General features: G+C 36.7%; 1 long non-coding RNA gene across 1 annotated transcript in view; it reads right to left on the bottom strand.

Annotated features, from left to right (window-relative positions):
* Positions 1 to 16446, bottom strand: part of LOC116216748 — a 32122-nt gene extending 15676 nt beyond the window's left edge. Inside the window, exon 1 of the long non-coding RNA XR_004160126.1 lies at positions 16319 to 16446. This is a non-coding gene — a long non-coding RNA (uncharacterized LOC116216748). The remainder of the gene's footprint in view (positions 1 to 16318) is intronic.
* Positions 16447 to 18486: the final 2040 nt, after the last annotated feature.

The raw sequence follows: 18486 nt of genomic DNA, 5'->3' as shown, positions 1-18486 counted from the left end.
GACAACCAACTTGTTATGATTCAAAACAACCATGAATAACATGCTTCAGGAATTCATTACTGTTACACTGCATTGGTTTAAATTGCCAAAAAAATGAGAAAATTACTGGAAATATTTCTCAAACTTTTTATTTATACTTTTGCCTCATTCACTAAAAATTAAAAATCACGGGTATTTATAAGAGCAAATTGCATTTCAACAAGAAACAGTACACATCTGTAACTTTGAAGTATATGAAAATATAAATATGAGGGCCATATGAAGGCCTGGGATGTACATTTGTCTTATATAACTGTCAATAATTTTCCTATAATCTTATATCCATATGCCTATATGTGCATATACAAATAAATACACAGTGAGATATTTCCACAAAAGGCTTCACTGCCTACTTTTGGATTTAGCACTTCTTATCTGAAAATAAGAAAATGCTTATTTCCTCTCTTTTTTGAAGTCTAAGTCCACTTGATATAAAAGGAATGATCAGGAATAATAATAAACAATAATAGATACATAGATAATACAGAAGAATAAATAGACTAGATAGGTATTTCCAAAGTGGGAAAAAAAGTTACAGGAAGGTCAAGTCATATCAATTTCTGGCCTCTGGTGCCAAAAAAAAGTTACTTTTATTAACTCTGTGTAGCTAGACAGGTAAGGGCCAATGTCTGAAGCTGGAGTCATCTTCCAAGGTGCTGAGATAGAACATTTTTCCTCACAACTCATGTGTTTATCTCCAAAACTATGTACACTAACATGCTCCTTTAATTGATCAGGAAACCAAGGAAAAGAGAAGTTATGTGCCCAATCCCAGAGTAGATTAAGAACCACCATTATGGAAACCAGTGGCTTTCATCCAGGTTTTGGCTGATATGTTTAGGACTTTGGGTCTCTGCTACACAGGTACTGACAACCAGTGAAGAACATGTGGCAAACCAGTGAGAGCCCCATGTGAGAGACTTGGAGTCAAAGCTGGAGCAGAGCCCTTTAGTACTTGGAGAGAGATGCTGAGAGAAAACATAGACTTCAAAGACCCAGTACGTTGCCAAATGAGCAAAAAGGAACCTAATTATAACTGCAAACATGGCCAGCAGGGTCAGTGGTCCAGCTGGACGCCAAGCTCTGTTTGCTTTATATTCAAGCCTCCACATGTCAAATATTAAGCATATTTTAGATAACTGCTTTTTAAAACAAATTGAAACTTTAATTAGTTCACCTGAAATCAATTGGATTCAGCAAAACAAAGGCTTTACTGTAATTCAGAACCTGAAAACATTTTACATTAGATAAGTAATCTATTCAATCTTTGGTAAATCACGTATTTTTTATCATTGTTTTCTTCCAAAGAAAGATATTTGCACTCAAAGAAATAAGGATTAAACAGGATTTAGTACTTCTGAGTGAATAGGCCACACTCTGAGTCTTCTCCATAATATTTGCATGCCCAAAAGGGAGAGTGAATAGTACATTCCTGTTGTGAAACTTTCCCTCACTTACTGCTAGGAAGAATGCCTTGGTTTGGTGTTTTGTTTGTTTTTGTTGTTGTTTTCATTTTCCAAGATTAAGCACTGTAAATGCAACTATAAAATACTAAAAATTTGTTTCTTGCTTTTTGAGTTAAGGACAGTTTTCTGAGTTAAGGACAATTTCTAGATAAAGTAATAATGATGTGGCATTTGTCTCAACAGTGAAGCTTACTTATATATTCCACACCATTGAGGCGACATCATTATTGTGTAATGGCCTTCTATAGGCCTAGCTTTGTTTGCTTGCCAGGCTGGATAAAAGCTCATTACCTCATTTCTGTTCTACAGAAATGCTTGATGGTTACAGACAGACCTGGTAGCCCTTCAATGGCCTTGTTTTTTAAAAGAAAGATCATTGGTCTCCCTTCATCTTCTCAAATTCTGGATTGCAGAAGAAGTTACTTTTAAAGTTCTACTTCTGCAGCCTTATCAATGTTACAACAACCTGTACCACTACTGAAAAAAAGGAGGGCCAATGCACTTCCCTGTGCAGCTCTAGTCTTTGTGTGACAGCTTCACGTGCTGCATCAGAGCTTTAGGCTGCCTGAAACAAGAAAAAACAAACCCAGCAACATGCATTTCATCTGGACAAAGGCATACCACTGCAATCTTAGCAGAGCTGATGCTGACTGAAACATAGGGCAGCCTCAAATTTTTCCCAAAATAGCCTGAACATTAGCCTACTCCCTTGCCGGCCCCAGAAATGCACCTCTGGCTCCAGCCTTGCACAGAGCACCTCAACAATGACCCAGATAAAATGAGTGGCTATTTGTCTGGACTGATATATATATATGGGTAGATAGCCATCACTCTCAGTGTGGAAGTACATAGTGTAGGTGGTTGAAGGCATTCATGTTGCTACCTGCTAGAGATCACTGCTTTTACATTTCAGAAATGTTTGCTCACTTTGAAATGTTTCAGAAGATTGCAAATAACAATCTTTTGTCCCTACACCACTTCATCCAAAAGGAAAAGTACAACAGACAGGCGTTTTCAAGGTTTCCCAAGTAAAAGTTACGTTATATTGCTCACTGTTACATAATCATGGTTGAAATTAATGTTGTTTTTTTCCTTGGGTAACTAAATCCATTCTTTGAACTCCAAGTGTTGGTATGCATTAAAGTCAGAAGAATATCAAAAGTTCAATGCTTGAAGGCATGTCTCCCTTTTTAGGCAGTGCTCAGGTCTTGAACTTTGGAAGAAAAAACTGTATTTTTCTAATACTGCTATGACTACATCTGCAGCTGTCAGGAGATCTTTATCCAATAGCCCAAAAGGCATTTTGAAAAGAGTTAGATTCAATTTTTAATGTGAAAGAAAAAGCTTAGTCCATTTTATTTATTCCCTTTAACCTCCATACAAATTCTCCTTTTCTCTTACAGTACCAAAAAGGATGTTAACACTATCTTCAACATCATTTCTGACACAAAGTATGAATTCTTGTTATAGGATTGTATGTGAAATATGTTTCTTCTGTCTTTTAGAATTCTTATGCCGGGGCTCACTAAAATGATTCAAGAGCATCCACTAATACAACATGTATTGGGGGAAAAAAAATAAGATATTTATGGGCTGTTTTGCTCAATTCTAAATAATAGAAAGAGTAAAATAAACAATCAAAGTTAAAACAAAACAAACAAACAAAAAAATCAGTAGCTCTAAGTCACTTAATAGCTTAGTCTAAACCATAATTTCTACTGGATATTGCTGAGATCCCTGCTTCTGCAAAATCTACCATACTGTACACCAGTTTTGAAATTAAATATATATATACATATGTTATGAAGTATCTTCAGTTATCACAAGTGATAAGTTCTACATCTTGTGTTTAAAAGGGGCTTCCAAAAATGGAAAGATTCTTAGCACTTTAACACTGAAAGAGGGGGTTAAGTCATTCTTTGAGTAAAGGCTCTCCACAGAGAATTATTATAAAATATTTTGCAGATATTTGCTTTTTTTTCTGATGTCTACTTCTTAATATTAAAGTAATAAAATTCTTATTTGATGAGGATATATGATCTCAGTGTAAACTAGATGGATATAGACCAGCTGCTCTTAGTGCTAGCACTTGTAATGAATGCGGCTCAGTCACAGGCAGTTGCCGATTGAATGGTTGGATGCTTTGGTGGTGTGGCCAATAAATCTGAAAAGGCTAAGAGAAAAAGAAAGGTTGGTAAGGTGAAAAAGATCAAGAGAAAGGTATCGTTCATTGATGATGTTAAGTCACTCGTCGTGCAAGAAAAATTAAATGTTCCAGCTAACTCTGTAGTTAAAATAGATTTTCAAAGTAATAAGTTATAGTTTTAAAGAAATATCACAGAGGCACAAAGGAATTTCCTTTTGACCATTGGTATTGGGGTTGGACCTCAGGTGATGGCCCAGCTTTAGCCGCACTCACAAGTTGCCCCAGAAATGACAGCCTATCCATGTTTTCTGGTATTTTGCACTGTATTTTCAAGAATAGGCTAATGATGTAGAAATTCCATTATAGCAAAATATGCTTCAATGCATGCTGGAGTAGTTCCTTCCCAATTGACAGATCATTTTTGCCACTTTGCCCCTATTGTGAACGTATTATTTTTTATTCATACAAAACTGGCCTCCCCAAAATGGTAACTGAGCAAATTATGTTGCAACAACTGACCAACATGAGAAAACATAAATAAGTTCTTGAAAAGTCAAAGACCTAAAGTCTATTTGAATTAGTGTGCTGAAGAAATTAGATTTATATGTATCTCATGTTCCTTGGGCTTCTAACTGAATTAGTAAATGAGAACAATCTTCCCGTTTCATCCAAGTAAAACTATCTCGGATAACACTGCTCTAGTGTAGACTGCAGCTAGGTTAGGCAGTGGCTGGATATTTTTTCATTGTAACTAAATCATTTAGCCAGCAGACATTGCTGTGGGATTTAGGAAAGATTAAACTTCTAGGATCCTGCCAAAAGCAATAATTAAAGTAACTACGATCTGCTTATGTAAACAACTGTCTTTTTTATTTTAACTGGGACCTTTGCCTTTTACTAGTGTCAAATAGAATAAGCTTCCAAGAGACACAACATTCAAGAGGTTCCCTCTAGAAATTGTATTTTCTGAATGTTAACACACCACATCATTTGCATACTCAGTCTATGCTAAGGCAAAACATCAAACTCTTGAGAATTATTTACTGAATGATAAACCAAGTTTTAAACAGAAAAATTCCTGAAATCACAGTGGAGCACAAGATTTTTAATATATCAGAAACATAAGAAGAAAAGGGAATAGCTATAATGAAAAAAAAGATAAATAACTGAAGAAGAGGAAGAACAAGCAGTAAGCTTAAATTGTGCTGGGCCTTGAGTGCTCAGATACTCAATTTCTTTCCCTGTAAGTTGATAAAAGTTATCTGGTAACGGTTGTTTATGAACATCAGAGACCTGTGAGACAAAGACTTTCTCCAGGATGAAACCCAGGTTGGATGTAGGTTGGGTAGCAGAAGCTTAGACCGTGCTGGAAACAGTAAGCTCTATCGTGAATAGCAAAATGACCTCCTGGGGATGATGTGCTCCCTTCTCTCTTCTCCACTGAAATCCCTTCAAACACCACACATAGGCTGCACAGACCTATTCTGAACTAGCCCTGAAAGTCCTGCAGCAGGAAAGCAAGGCAGGCAGCTGGGCAAATGTTTCCCATCCTTCTCCCAGAATAGAGATGTGAAGATGAGACTCCCAAAACTCTGTGTGTCAACAGAGGATTCTCAGCTAAGAAAAACAAGGACAAAGAACACGGTTTTTGCTGTGTCTGACTTATGTAGGGACTGGTATTATGCTTTCATTGAGAGTGGGCCCTTTGTGCTCCTTTTTCCCCTCTAAGAAGCCCCAAACTCTGTATGTGACTTCCTGTACATTGTAGCAAGCTCATAAGGGCTCCATGTCTACAGTTCCCAGTTTTATGTAGTTATTGGGTACTAATAGGAATTCAAGGATGTGGCCCATGACCTGTTACTTTTAGCATGTGTTTCATTTATGTTTCTACATTTCACTGAATTATTTTGGCAGGAAAATAAGGAAAATCTTGTGTCAGACTGCTGAAAATCCATTCTTAGCCACTGGCAAACCCAGCACTTATTTTTTCATCCTTTAAGTCCTGTTTTGAGGACAATTGTTTTAACTCCATTTTCCTATCCTTTAAGCAAATTAAAAACATTGTGTTAAAAGCAATGCCAGCAATGGTTTCCCTAATAGACCGATAGACATACAGAGTTTATTGGCATAATTAAAGGCAGACTGGTCTTAAAAACTAACTATTTCCACAGAGCCTGAGAGTCTGTCATTGAATTAAGAGGAAGCAGTAGAGTATTTCATGATTCCTTTGTTGTGGACCTGCACTCAAAATTCAGTTCCTAGGTAAGACTTAACCTCTCTACAATACTCAAAGCTAAGCAGGAAGGTTTAAGAAATATTAAATTGAAGAGACCACCAACTACTTTTACACATATTATGTTCTGGCTCCTTGCCAATTAAACTAGCAACATCTTAGATACCCTCATAACAGATGCTTAACAATCTTAAAGAGATTTACAAATGTAACATGCAGTGAAAGGAAATCTAGATACTATTTTGTATGTCTTCCTATAGAGCTGATTACATTTTCTTTGTAATCAGTAACATGCAGAAGAGATCCTGATAATTTTTGAGAGACGTGCATTCACTAGGTGACAAATATCATATTTCCTCCCTTAACCTGTGTTTAATTTGACACCAGTCTATCACTCTGACAGAGATGTAGACATGGAAGTCTTCACTTATTTGTCTGCACTCTGAAAACTTTGTATCACTAAGTTTGATGCTTAACTATTATTTTCCACGCAGGCCATCTCTGACAGCCTGTGCATAGGTAGTCCTGCTATGTCTGGCTCAAACTGATCTTCAAAATATTAAGCAGCTAGGAAGAATGAGTGATCAAAAGCAGATTGCAGCTGGTCACTCCTAACATACAGCCAACCACAATCAACATGCTGAGCAATATATGGCAGCCATAACTTTTAGAAGTTTCCTGAGATAGGAAATGCATGCTCATCTGATAAGTAGTTTCTACTGTATTTGTTACTAGCATAGGGAAAGGAGAATGACAAACAGGGAAGAATTTGCTGGGTTATAGCCAGTGCTGTTACTGTAACAGAGATTTCATTGCTCCCTCGAGCATGTTTAGTTTCTTTTAAGAATAGAGGACAAATGGTGCACTTCCATAAATCGTTGTACCATGTTCTTTTGAAAAATATTGGAAAGAAAAGTGTTTTAATCATCTGGACACTGGCTGAGTCTTAGAACTAATTTCACAGATTTAAAGACAAACGAAGTAACACAGGCCTTGGAAGCACAGGCAGATATTTTCAGTTTTTTTTTTTTTTTTTTTTGTATTAAAAAAAACCATACACTACTGTTCAGTAGACCCTCGTTATAATGCAAAACGTGGGCAATTGGTTGTTTTCCAGTGCCCAGATTTAGATGCTAAAGGTGCTATTGATGGCAGTAATCATCAATATTTTTCATCTCAACCTACCTGACAGAGAGCATCTGAGCAGAAAAGAGACACAGCCCTGTTTTATGAAAATACCCTCAACCCGCTTTACTCCATGTAACAGAATAAAAAGCACAACAATAACAGCAGAGCAGCAAGATCCCAGGCTGCAGCAAGTAAGGATTCTCTCAAATGTAACAGCAGTTATCACAGAAATAAAGGAAAGAAACCACTTTCCTTCAGAAGGACTCAGATACACAGAGATCTCCAGAAAGATATTTTTGCCTCCATTGCCAACCCTTAAGTGAGGTCTGGAAAGGGGTGGAACCTGGCTCCAATCCTTCCAGACACTCAGAAGCATTGCACGCACCTTAGCTCCCCTGGGTTGGCCCTGCCTTCCCACCAGGTGCTCAATCACTGGTTCAAGCTGTGACTTAGCAATTCCACTACACTCCAGGTCTGCATGGCTTCAAGCATATGTCATCACTGGGGCAATCAACTCAGATGATCATGATTATAATGCTTCTATCAGACAGTTGAGCTGCTATACTGCCACTGCAATCTCATTTAATAGTTTAATATTAAGCTGCGCTTTTTAGTAATTAGGCATGCACAGTTTATTCACTTAATGTTATAGGTGGTAGGAACTTTCAGAGCAAGCAGCATTTATTTTGGTGATAAGCTAAAACCTTCCTTTAGCCACAGCTAAAAAACATCCCACAATACATGCCCAGAAAAAAATAACAGTAAGTAGAAAGGTGCTAGCTTGTAGCTTGCTATCTATCAGCACAAAAAATTGTTAAAACACAGCAAAATATTCGGATGAAAGGAGGCAGGTTTACCTAGGTCAAGTTCTTCAAGTCTGTACATGAAATATGTGCTTATAAAATGCCAGTTACCGATAACGAATGGTCAAACATCTATCCTCTCTTTCATGAATGTCAGCCCCATGTCAGATCTCTGTCTCAAAACCTGTCTGTGCTTAGAAATCAAAGGTGAGAGCAGTCTTCCTGCTGATGTGTGGAAATGAACACTGTTCTATTCAGAATTTGAAAGAATATAACTCAAACCTTGACATATCACCACAACCCTAAGCGTTAGGTACTGGTGATCACATCATTGTAGGAATGTTAAAGCAACTTGTACAGGCAAGCAAAATAACATGACTTCAGGTTATATTAAATACTACAGGGAAGAAGAGGAATCATCCAACCAGTGGTCCACTAACCTGAGAATTTTGTGGCCAGTCAGCACTGCAGCCCTGCTACAAAAAAGCAACTTATAAATTTCTACTGTTTTAGCTTCAGTTAGTAAACATTTACCTACGTATTCCTGAAGTTGGAGAAGTCAGTATCCCCAAGGGACATTCATAATCTAACTTATGAAAACAAAATGTTTTCACTCAGCTATAAGAGCATAGCCATACTGATATCAGTGCCTTTAGCACAGTCGCCACTTTCTCTTTCACAGAGCTGCAGCCATTCTTAAGAAGAAGATCAAGCTGAGCAGAGCTGTGAATTAAAATCATCAGAACATAACACAGTCAAAGCCAATTAACTGAGCCTAAGGAAGGTATACTACAGTTACCAAAAGCACCAAAGAAAGGTATCACTGCTCTGCAATGAACAGCCTATGTATCAAAAACTCATGGTATCTCTTCTTGCAGATCTTATAAGCATTAGTTTAGATTAATGTAAGTGTTCAGTAGTTTGAGGCCATTCTTACTAACTTCTTCTGGAATGTGCTAGAGGTCTCATGGCACAGGAGTATGAGAGATCTCATGCGTTTTACCTGCTTTGGTTGCAGAACTCCTTCAGTGCAGGTAGAACATTACTGGTAAGACTTGGAAGTCAGCTAACATGCCTATCTCTATTTACACATTAGGAAGGCTGGCTGGGGACAAGCTTGCCCATTTCACTGGCAAACTTCTCTTTTGTAACTTTCTGAAGGAAAATATAAAATCGAAGTGCTGGAAAACCCTATAGGAGGAAAAAACCCATAACATTAAGGTAGTGAGTATTAAAGAGCCATGTAACAATTCCAAATATTTTAAATATTTCCACATTCAGTATTAAAATATGTTGAGTTTTCTTAGTTAAAAAAATATTTTAATGGAGTATAGTAATGATTTCATTAGGGTGTCGAAGAAGCCTTTTATTGATTTTGACAAAAAAGGCTGTTTTGACACAAATTACCCACTTCCCCTTTTTAGAGCATATTTTCATTCAAATCAGTATAGCTTTTCAGCCTTCTGGTTTTTCCTGAGTATTTCAGGAAAACTAGCAGCAGTTCCCCTTGAACCATACTATTCTTGCAGAAGACAAATGGTACTGTGTATGTGCATAAATCCCGTGCACAGTAGGAAAGTTTACCTCTAAGTGACCTTCAGCATTTCATGTAATAACCATATTCTGGATGGATACACTTATTCTATCTGAAGTGACATCAACTAAACTTGAAATAAAGTAAAAGTAATTGCAGTACTTAAATAAGGTAAGATGTATACCTTGTTTAACAATGAAGTTTAGCAGCTGATAAGATTACAGAAATTGAATGAATGATGACCCCATTCACTTCCTTATGATTAATAAAAGCAGAAATTCTGGCAAGAGAAAACACAGAAGATTCAAGAGACAAAGAGCCCTAGCTGGCCACAAGAATCTGAAGCAATTGCCTATATGGTGGTCTAAGGGGGAAAAATAAAAGTTTTTTAAAGCCATATTGCCAGTGATTTTGCAACCTGGAGATGTTTGATAGCTGCATTTTGTGAGGATTATGTGTACGCAGTGAGTGAATGTATCTGAATTTTTTTTAGTGTTAAAGGACAGTGAAACACGTACATACTTGGTGCAAAGAGTATGTTTCAGTTAGGAATTCTTTGTTTTTGCAGCGGCTTTGGAGCACCTTTTAATAATTTGGGAGAATATTTTTAATGCTAACTATGTCTGGCACCATGAGACTGCCAGGTCTCATATTTCAAGTACCTCATGTTTGCCAAACACATGTGTAAGCTAAGGATGCCAGCAGGGAATTTAAGGTTAACTTGTTCTTTTTGTCACATCCATACTGTTTTATTTTTCTCTCCACCTAATCCCAAAGATCCAAACACTATCATCTTTAATTTTGATGTCTTATAGATTTACATGGATGTGGAATAAATAATTCTTCCTTTTAACTGTTCTGATTATTTTCACTAGTATAATAAGGCCCATTCTTCGTGCACAAAGAATGTGCAATTTACACAATCTAGACCAGAAGTTTGCATAAATGTCATGGAAATTTATTCTTTTTTTTATGAATGTATAATGTAAACACTGTTTATATTGTACTTAAGGTGCTCTGAAAAGTAACCCAGTCATCACATTTGAACCAACAGGGAATACAGTGCTAACAGATATAACATTTGTAGAAAGACTTTCATAAGAAAAATTGATTTAGCAAAAAAGAGTAGCAGCAAAATACTTGCAGAGGGATAAGCACTGAGATTCTTTTTTAGACTTAATCAGTGGGAGTAACATAGAGACCAAGGGTGCCTATAGCTTTCCTAAATGTGTGCCAGCTGCCACTAAAAGGAGTCATCTGAATGAAAACACAGAACCAATTATTGTCTGCATCAATTTCAGTGGGAGTTTCACCAAGACTTTGCCTGTAAGAGCAATCCAGTTTTGGCTCTGAAGAAAGAGTTGTATGGGAAAAAAAGAAAAAAAAAAGAAAATTAAATAACAGAAAGCAGAGTATTATGGCCTGGAAGTAATATTTAATGAAGAGGTGCAATATGAAGATTATGAGGCGTAGGATGGAAAATGATGCCATTTAAATACCAAAATCTCAGGGATACACCAGCTATTTAATGAAGATGAACAGCTCCACATCTTTGTTGGACTTGAAACAAACTAACATTTATAGGGATCTGTTTAAACTCTCATGTTTAGCTGCTGATCCACAGCTTATTCCACAACACAGATGCCTAATGAGCAGATATCTATGTTGGACAAGAACATAACTGAACATATTTAAATCATTTGCTAAGAAAAATAAAATTTTATGAGAAAGGAGAGGTGCAGAGGCAGCTGAAGGGCCAAATTCTGTTCTTAGTTACACATACGTAATTGTGCTGATTTTAAATTCATGTACTTGCATGTAAACTGAGAGCAGATGTGGGAGGAAAAACAGATTTGGTCTGAATTTGATCAGTCTGCCTCAGCCTGAGAGAAATCTTGAAAGTTGGTTTTCTAAAACCTGTTTTTGTTTCATTGAGAACCACCTGCATATTTAAGGTACTATGTATCAACCAATAGCTCATTAATTCTAGTAATTAATTTTAGCTATATTTAGCATTACTTTCAATGCTCTGAATAATTCAGGATCAAATGGAGAGGGATTAAAGCATTTCTAAAACACAGTGCATCAATTTCTGCTTTAATCAGTGCTCACAGAAATCAAAGGATTTATCCATGTGCACAGTATACGCTATAATTTATGCAAGCTTTCAGTCTGTATTATCACAGAAAACAGGTGACACTTTCAGTCTCAAATAACTCCACTAGCATATGTCAGTACCTATTACTGTACCTATTATATAAAAATAAAGATACTACTTATACTACTTATATGCCTTCTTCCTTAAATCAGAAGCAATCCACTTAAAAATAGAACTTGATGTATTAGAGCAGGAAGTTTAATCACTAGAGTGGCAAGGGTAAGGTGTTCACATTCCCTGCAGCTTTCCATAGCCACAGTGTTTATGAGTGTTCACATCAAAATTAATTTTTCCAAAGAATTATTTCCTTCTGTGTAGGGCAAATTTAATTCTTCTTCGGAATAAGTATATTTTAAGATGTTTGCTCAACAATGCTGACATCTTTTACAGCTGAGGTTCTATTTTCCAGTGTGAATGAAATAAAATCTTCATGCACTTTATGTCTCCATCCATGTCCAAATTCACATTACACTTTTTATTCTTAACAACTGCATTCAGAGTGCATAAAGTAGCTGTGGGAGGAAGCGTTCTCTGTTTTCGTTTTAAATGATTTTAGCACAAGACAGATGTTTTAAAAGATATATATCACAAAGAGAAAACACAGAAGGGTGAACCTTCAATACATTTACACCAAGCCTGACCATTCAACCATTCATTTCCTGCTCCCATTTTAATATAATGGCTGGATCAATTATCGTATATTGAGAAGCAAAATAATCCATGTATTAGAAAAGAAAGCTGGAAATCTAAAGGCCCAAATTTAGTCTATCATATTAATATTTCTGTTGCAATTTCAATAAATAAATAAATAAAATCCTTACATGTGCTCAACCTCATGATTGAAATCCAATTCAAAAACACTTTTTTAGTATGTAGAGCTGGGATTTCATGTTCAGTATCTTGACTCTTCAACCTTGCTAAACATAATATGATTTAACACCAACTGGATTAAAGAGCTTTCCACATGGACTATATAATTCAGTTCTGTGTAATACAGTCCTGCACAGACAGTGCCCACCAGATCTTCAAACCTCATGCTTTTCCCCTTCCTATATCCGTGTGATGTCATTTGCTATTGATCACAACTGGAGAGATCATGCTAGGCTGCAGAAACCTCTCATTTGGCTTACTGTTGTTGCTCTTACTTTCTAAGAAGACAATAACTTACAATGCAATGAACTATATTTAAAGATAGAATAGCAATACTTAAACGAGTTGCAAGAATACTTCAATCAGCAGATAGAAATTACTTTATTTACACGTTACCTCCAGTCACCACAGTTCAGTCCTTTAAAGAGACCATTTAATCAGACTCTTTGTTCCATGAAAATGCTTACCACAAGGGCATAGTAAATATCTCAGTAACAGAGAAGAGACGCTCAAAAGCATCCTTAGTATTAGCAGGTCCAGTAAAAGACAGAAATGGTTATGTAGGAGGTATGATTCAGAACCACTAGCTCCATTGTGACAATGTTTCTTTTATCACTTCCACTTAGATCACAGTCTTATGCCAAGAGAAATTGCCTAAAACAATCAAAAGACATCTAAGCAGGCATTTGGAGAAACAACATTAAAGCATATCCAGAAACTGTGTAATGTGCACTTGCATCCATTTGTTTTGTCGTCTGCGAATCAGCATCGTTTTTTAAGTCATTTCAAGTTCTTTTGAACAGGCTGAACTTATTTGCCGTACTCCAATTCCTTGTAGTTTGTATTCCTTGTACCATTTGTATTTGTTTAGGGAGAGATAAGTCATTACTCCAATAAATGTCTGTGTCATACACACTGCTATTTCATGCTGTACCTACCAAGATTCTGAGCATAAATCTGACATTTTCAGTTGTGACAAACTCAGAGCCATGATGGGTTTATAAGCCACGTTGTCTTGATCATTTAGGGCTTTTTTTAACATTTTGATGTCCAGGTAGACCAGTGAGGTCTGTATTGGGATGCATATTATTTAACATTTTGTCAGTGACATAGACAGTGAGATTGACTGTACTCTCAGCAAGACCGTGGGGTAGTCATCACATTGGAGGAAAGGGATGCCATCCAGAGTGACCAGGACAGGCTTGAGAGCAGGCCCAAACAAATACTTGGGTGTTCACTGAGGCCAAGCACAAAGTCCTACACATGGGTTGAGGCACTCTCCATCATGAACACAGGCTCAGCAATAGAAGGATTGAGAGTAACCTTGAGGAGAGGGACTTGGAGGTGTTGGTATGTGAAAAATTGGATATGACCGGCAACATATACTTATAGCCTAGAAAGCCAATGGTATTCTAGACTGCATCCAAAGAAGCATGAGCAGCAGGTTGAGAGACAGGATTCACACTACTCTGCATATGTGAGAACCCACCTGCAGTGCTACATCCTGATCCGGGGCCCACAGATCTTTCTTTTCACAAGAGAAATACGGAGCTGTTTGAGCACTTCCAGAACAGAGACACAGAGATTATCAGATGGCTAGAGTGCCTCTTAAATTAAGACAGACTGAGAGAATTGGAGTTGTTCATACTAGAGAAGAGAAGGCTCTCATGAGACCTTATACTGACCTTCTAGTACTTAAAGAAAACCTACATGGAAGGTGGGGAAGAATTCTTTATTAGGGAGTGTAGTGATAGGAGGGGGGGTAACAATCTTAAACTCAAAGAGGACAGATTTAGATAAGACATCAGGAAGAAATTCTTTACTCAGACGGTGGAGAGGCACTGGAACAAACTGCCCAGAGAAGCTGTGGATGACCCATCCCTGAAGGTGTTCAAGGCCATAATGGATGTGACTTTGGGCAACTTGATTTTGTGGAAGCTGTCCCTGCCCTTGGCAGAGGAGGTGACACAAGATGATATTCAAAGTTCCTTCCCAACCCAAACTATTTTATGATTCTATGATTTGACAGTCAATGGCCTCAGACAAAATGCAAGTGCATCCATGTGAAAAATGAGAAGTTCTTTCAACAGGGTATGAGTCTTCAGAAGAAGAAAACACCTATTTCTGAACCCTCTGTATCTACTAAGTGGAGTTTCTTGCAGAATTCACTGTACCCCAACATTAAATATACATGAATACTATTTACTGTAATTAATCAGTCAGGAGGCTTCCTCCGTATCTGCCTTCTCCAATTAATGTAATTAACCAGTAACAAATTCTGAATAATAGCTGCTTACTAATATAATAATAAATACCAGGGATGGAATTTTCAAAGGAGAGTAAGGAAGTCAACTCCCAAGGGTTGTGTTTTTAAAGGAAAGAGTTCACACGCAATTGCTTTTATGGAGTATTATTCACTAATTAGTAGAAAACTACATAGCAGATTCCGCAATTATTGCAACTGGCTGGTAGCTGAATACAATTTTCATCAGAATAATAGATTATTGATTTTAGGGAAGAAAATTACTTCCTTTTTTCTTTTTTATTAACAGAGTCAGATTAGAGAAAAAAACGTTTGTCTTTTTTTGAACTGCAATTCTAGTTTATGTTCTGTTCCACTCAAAACTTAAGCTCTCCTCAGTGTCTTTCAATTCCTACCATTTGGCTTTAGAAAATATGGTTCAAAATGCTGATTGTCATTACAAAGACCAAGTCTTCAGAGCTATGATTAACAACTTCCTTCTAGTCCTAGGTCACCAAATACACCAGAAAGAATTGAGTGCTTGAATATAGTCATTTGGCATAATTTTAGATATCCCTGAGTGTCTGACACCTCAACCCAGGGCTTACAACCTGATAAAGGGTATATAAGATATATCTAGCCTTAAGTAAAAGAAGAGACATGCTAAAAAGTCCAAACTGGTACCAGACAGTTATGATTAGGTGCAGTAGTCTATTCTGAAAAGATAAAAAAAAAATAGGATGGGAAATGCTAAGCTTCATCCTTTTTTCACATTAACAAAAGCAAGAATGTACGCTTTGCTTAGGACCAGACGACAAAACCTCAAGTCAGATGGGTTTCCGAATTCCAACAAAACAAAATATGTACCCCTTCAATTTATGTTTTGTTTCTCATAGGCTTCAAATGGCATGTGAAACATGACCTTACCTCAGCCATATCAGCTCTTTGTCCCTCATGCATCCCACTGTGTTAGATAAGAACATATACTTCATATTTTTAAATGTTCGGAACTTCCAAACAAAATCTTTTCCATGGTCCCATAATGCTATTCACTGCAAGATTTATGTAATTTTTTTCAGTAAGCTATTATATTTCCATTTTTCAGATTTTTTTTACAATAAATTATCCAATTTAATAACTGTACATTTGCAACATAACGTTGAAACTTTATGAAAATACTGTTTCATAAAGCAATTTCTGCCTACAGTTGTAGTCAAAGAAGTTTGTACCTCACTTCTGACTGAGCGTTCCATTCAGAACTACTTAACGTTTTAGTAGCTCGGCTCTAGAACTAAGATTGTTTAAAGAAGCACAAGAAGTTAAATAACAGATTCTTTTGCAAAGAGTCAATAATTCAATGAAGTAATTATCTAATTATATCTTTCTTTCAACTTCAATATCTGGAGGAGGAAAAAAAAATATTTCTCTTTTTTTACCCAAGCAGTTGACAAATGCCTTGGGAAGGTGCTGACGGGCATTTTGTAAAAATATGTATTCAAAAGTTATACTTCCTCCAACAAAGCAAATCTTTGCAAAGAACATCTGCTATAAATTTTCTGTGTCTAAATTGTAGAGTGCTAACTGAAAGAGTTGATTTTTTCTCATCTGCCAATAGCAAAGTCCTTGAACCTACATAGTTATTGTGTTGTGTGAACCTACATGGTTATGTGTTGTATAAGTTACAGTCATGCTTACACACCTGCACATCTTCAGACAAGCAAGGCTCCTGGAACATGCATTAAAAATACATCCATGACAACCAAACTTCTGCTTTTGTTTGTTGCCTGATTGCTCTCTCTCTCACTGAAATTTCCCAACCAGCTTGACCTGAAATAGTGAGGGAAGAGCGGAAAAAAAATTAATGATGAATAATTGCATTGTTTAGAATCTGACGTTCCCAAACTAATAAAGTCTTTAGAAAAAGTGGTAGTAAATATTCCAGTTTTCAGTGTCTTTACAACATCACTGAAATGATGTGTAATATCAAAAAATTGCTTTCAGTAAATTGGCAATGGCACCCAGTGAATCTTATATAACCGTCTGGGTTGTGAAGAATAGTTGTTTGAATGCCAGCGCGTTCCCAGATTGTGTCAGGCCCTCTTTTCATGGCTGAAAAGAAATACTCAGAGTTTTTCCCGTCAAATGAAAATAAGCTGATATTCTTAATCTTTTCATTAATGCTAGATAACCAGGAGCTACAGAGAAGATTAGCTGAACTTCTTCATGTTAACTATTGAAAGACTCTGCTGTTTCAGTCCCAGAGCTAAATATGATCCATAACATAGAATCTGAAACAAGGAGGAGCCAGCCTGTCAAGAGTCATCTACTGTACAATTCATTTAATGTAATCCTTTCAACAGCTATGCTGCTAAAGACAGGCCAGCCATGTTGCATTTTAAAAGGACTATTTTTGCAGAATAGTGTTGCCGAAAGCATTTCCTGTTCTTATCACTCCTTCAGCAGTATGTCTGGAGCTCATTACCAGTAGCCCCTACTTTTAATAGTCGATCTTTTACAAAAAGATGTTCATTCATGCTTTCTCCCCTCATCCCCACTGATTTGCCTTGTGAACTGTCTGACGATATATCACTGCTGCACTGATTCATTTAGTAAAACACAGACTTATTCACGTCTCAAGAAAATATGTTGAACAAAAGGCAATTTCTTAGACCACCCACTCTCTGAAAAGCTTCTGTGTCTTGCAGATAGAAGTATTCAAAGATGTTGAAGAAATTCATTTGCATCTTATTATTTAATGTTTGTTAACTAATTAAGTGGCTATGTTGAAAAGCCATACTATGGATATGTTTTGTTTTTCTTCCATTGAAAAATATATACTAAGAACATTTGGTAACAATTCTATGTGTATTTGTTCTATGCTGATGGCCCCTATGTGCTGTTCCGCATGAGAATATTAAATTAACTTTAGTATCATAAGAATAAAATCAAAAGAATAAATGCAAAACATTATGGAAGCTTCAAGGATAAAACTAAATTCATAGAAAACGTCTTGGAGAAGTGTATGAAGATAAACTATTGAAAGAGATTCTGTTATATGGTAGAGAAGGGAGTTTACGAACCAAGATGTCTCTTTCTAGACCACATAGTCTTATTGATAGGACAACATGAACTGAATTTCTGAAGTAGTTATGGATAATCAAAAGCAAAATAAAATGAAAAAATATATATTTTCAGTGAAAATGTAGGTCAGCAGAAAGTGCAAGCATGTGCCTATCTTGAAGCACAAAAATCGTCTGCCTACACAAACGCTGCATTTCACATTTCTCAGCCACTGGACTCAAAACTCTGCTCCTGACCATTAACTTCAGAAAATGTAATAACCTGAACCCATGTCCACACCTGCTGACTTCGGTAGCAAGAGTTTTCAAGGAAAATTTTCACAGAGGAGACCTTAAATCCATTCTCACTGACAGCTGGTAGAATTTGCATGCCTGCCTTCTGGCTGCTTGGGTGAGCTGGAAATCAGACACAAGGAAGTTATACTCTCATATTCTTCATGAGGCACATAGTTTTCATGCCAAAATTAAAGTAGAAATTTCTCAGTTACTTATCAAAATTAATGTCTGGAAGAGTCTATATATCTTTCCATTGGCATCACACTCTTCAAATTCATCCAATGACTTCTCTAACTCTTCATGTCCTTGGACAAGCAGGCTGTTGGTCATTGCACACTCTCTGCCAGCCCTTGGAGGAGTGACTGGATCTGACTATGTGATGCACTATTTCAGCAAACTAATACAGCAGTAAATTACTTTTTTTGTCAGCATAATTTTCTGATCATTTAATGAGATGAACCTAAATGCAGTGCAGAGGCTGACAGAACAAGCAGAGATGACATGATCAAGG

The sequence above is a fragment of the Meleagris gallopavo genome, chromosome 6, assembly GCF_000146605.3.
Source record: "Meleagris gallopavo isolate NT-WF06-2002-E0010 breed Aviagen turkey brand Nicholas breeding stock chromosome 6, Turkey_5.1, whole genome shotgun sequence".
Taxonomy (NCBI): Eukaryota; Metazoa; Chordata; class Aves; order Galliformes; family Phasianidae; genus Meleagris; species Meleagris gallopavo.
This window is presented reverse-complemented; position numbering and strand designations above follow the sequence as displayed.